Source organism: Gadus macrocephalus, chromosome 20 (assembly GCF_031168955.1).
Source record: "Gadus macrocephalus chromosome 20, ASM3116895v1".
NCBI classification, from domain to species: domain Eukaryota; kingdom Metazoa; phylum Chordata; class Actinopteri; order Gadiformes; family Gadidae; genus Gadus; species Gadus macrocephalus.
This window is the reverse complement of record NC_082401.1, coordinates 93,377-96,444: the sequence shown is the minus strand read 5'-3', so window position 1 is coordinate 96,444 and position 3,068 is coordinate 93,377.

The window sequence follows — 3,068 nt, the reverse complement described above, 5'->3', positions numbered from 1 at the left end:
CGGCACGAGGACCTTGGATTTATTAAGTAAAGTGGCAACGGTTATACAGAGTCATAAAGCGTGAGAAATCGTATATGTCTAAGTCCCTAATCAGCGCTGATGGTTCGTCCGGAGCTTCGCCTCCGTGGAAGGTCTGCTGCAGAAGAAGGTGATGAGTTCCTGTGTGATACACTCTTATGCTGTATCCTCCTCTCGATGAGGTGTGTGCGTTTGAGATGTGTATGGTTCTGTGTGTCTTTGCTTGACCTTGCCTCCCAGGCCCTAGTGTATGCATGTGTATCTTCTTGTGTTCTTCCTGACGGGGGAGAGCCTCACAGAGTCTCCTGTTTGTGGCCCTCCCGTTCTGAGGATGAAACGGTGCATTGTCTGAGTGTTTACCATTTGCCGGGAGGAGAGATGGGGCCTTGGTTCTGGCCTTCACCTGACCATGTTCTCATGTGTGTGTTATGTGTTAAAAATTGACTATATTGTAACGTGACTGCCATGTGTTGTGCTCCTCAAGCTAGGGTGGGAGTTAGCTATATTTATAATGTACATGTGATGTGCTCAGCGGGTTATTTTGCCCAACATATCCCCCTCAAGTCGTCGCAAGACGACTTCTACTCATTAGGGGTACGAGGGATAGGACTTGAGCGCGGGACTACCATCATAACACTTTTAGAAATAACAGAAAGAAGGCAAAATGATCATAAAAACAAACAACCATGAGCATGGGACTAAAACAAGTCGCTGGACCGGGTGTATGGGGAACCACGTGGGAGAAACGCCACCCATGCTTCAAACATGGGTATGCCATACACACCCCACCTAGGGGGTGGCATCCACCCCGGCCTTACATCGCGAACAGACAATACCAAGTAAAGTGGCAGCAGGTAATACACAAAAAACAAACAAACCACAAGCATACAATAATACAAAAAACAAATATCAAACGATACCCAAAAACAACAACAACAACCAACAACAAAACTAACACCAAACCCTAATAATAACAACGAAATGCAACAATAAAACAAACAGTAAACAATAAACAAAAATGCAACAATCACACAAATACTACACAATAACAATCACAGGAAAGATATGCAACCATGAAACGTGTCCCTAAATAATAGTAATAATAATAGAAAGATATGAGGTAGATAACGAATGGCAATCCCCCTCAACCCATCCCTAGATGACCGCACACTAAGGATGTGAGGAGGAGTTAACTGGTCGTGTAACAATAAGCAATCACACGCATGGGGTATTCAGGGTAGGCCCGGGGCACGGGAACAACTGAAACCACGGAATAGTCCTGAGCGTCATCACGGGCAGGTGGTCGCAAGGCGCCACCTGAGCATTAGACCCTTTTATTCAACTGCGCTCAGGACCTCATCTGATAAACGGGCAATCAAGGGCCCTGGAATCTCGCCCGTGTGTATCCCCGAGCTCCATCTATTGGGACAGCGATATACACAACAACATTTATGTTCCCGGCGTCGGTTGCGTAGACGCGGGCATAGATATGGGAGCGGCTAAAAACAGTGAAGCGTACAGAAGCGAATACAGCCAGGGGCGCCCTCAAGCCTTAAGGGAACGGGCCGCAGCCCCTGGTACCGGAACGCAGATCCCTGGTCCGGGCGACGTGGGTGCATCAGGTGGGAGGGGGGGTGGTGCCGTTGGCGGGGACGGGAATGGGGCAGCCCACCTGGAGAGGTTACTAGCACGTCACAGGCGGGGGGGGGGGGGGAGGGGGGTGTGGTGGTGGGGTTTCAGCATACGGTGGTGGAAACAGGACGCCGGGGCCGTGCACCTGGAGAGGCCACTAGCACTCACGGGTAGATGTCCGGCACGGCGGGGACGCAGTCGATGGCGGGGGTTGGGTTCCGGGGTTTGAGGCATGCGTCGATCCATTCCAGGGTTACCGTAGGGCGGACCGGGTCGCGGTTGACGATCATGTTGGTCGTGTTGCATCCCCGGCGGTCCCGGCTGGGGGCAGTCCCTCGACCAGTGTCCCATGAGCCCACAAATGAAGCAGGGGTAGGACCGGGTAGGGTTTGTGTTTGGGGTCCGGCCCCGTGCTCTCCATCTGGATCCGCCTCTATGTCTGGACTGCTGGTTCTGGTACATCCCGGGTCCCATCTGTGTTGCTGGGTTCGAGGGTGGGTATGGGTACGGGTACGGCGGGGGTTGGGGCCCCCACACTTGAGCGGGAGGGGCTTGCACCTGGGTCGGAGGAGGCCCGCCTGGCTGGACCAAGGGGTTGGGGGTAGGTGGTGGGGCTGGGGGCGTTGGGGGTGTCGGCAGTGGGGCCGCTACAGGCATCATACTCATGGGTCCCCATGTCGTCCTTGGTCTTTTGTGCAGCTGGGATTTCTCGGCTAGCTCCTTGATCTGCATCCTCACGAGTTGCTTCTTCAATTCCTCGTAATCATCATCCTTTTCAAGTCGTTTGTCTTCCTCGATAGATTCTTCAGGTTTGATGGTCAGGCCGGAGATTCCCACTCGGCCTGCGTCGGCTGGGAAGAGCGCCCTGAGACTCTCCCAGAAGAGGTTTCGGTAAGCTTCGAAGGGGGTGTGGTCAGGTAGGGCCTCAGTCTTGGTCAGTGTCTCCAGTTCAATGATTCGTCTGGCACCATGTGCCCTGCCGATGATGGCTCGTATGTCTCCCAGGGTCAGGAGATCGCTAGACGTCTCAGTTTCAAATCTTCTGATCCAGGCCGAGGCTCCTGCCGTGAGCGTTGGCAAGTGGGCGACCAGGGTGGCCATGTCCCGGTGGCTCCATGGTGTGTATGCTGCTCTTCCCTCCGCATCTATCAATAGAGGTGCCATAAAAGCCTCTTGTATACCTGGCCGGGGGCGGCGGGGCTCGCTCTTATTGGTACGGGGGTCCCTTAAGTGATCTGGGTCAGGGCTGAACTGGGAGGGGGTCATTAATGGGGAAGGTAGGGTGTATGAGGCGGGGGCTTTTGGCTGGGACTGAACTGGTGTTGTCGATTCTAGGGGACAGAACAATCTCGGCATGGGTAGGTGAGCCCTCTCCGGGGAGGGTGGGGGTGAGTGGCTGTCAGTGGGCCGGGAGGCTG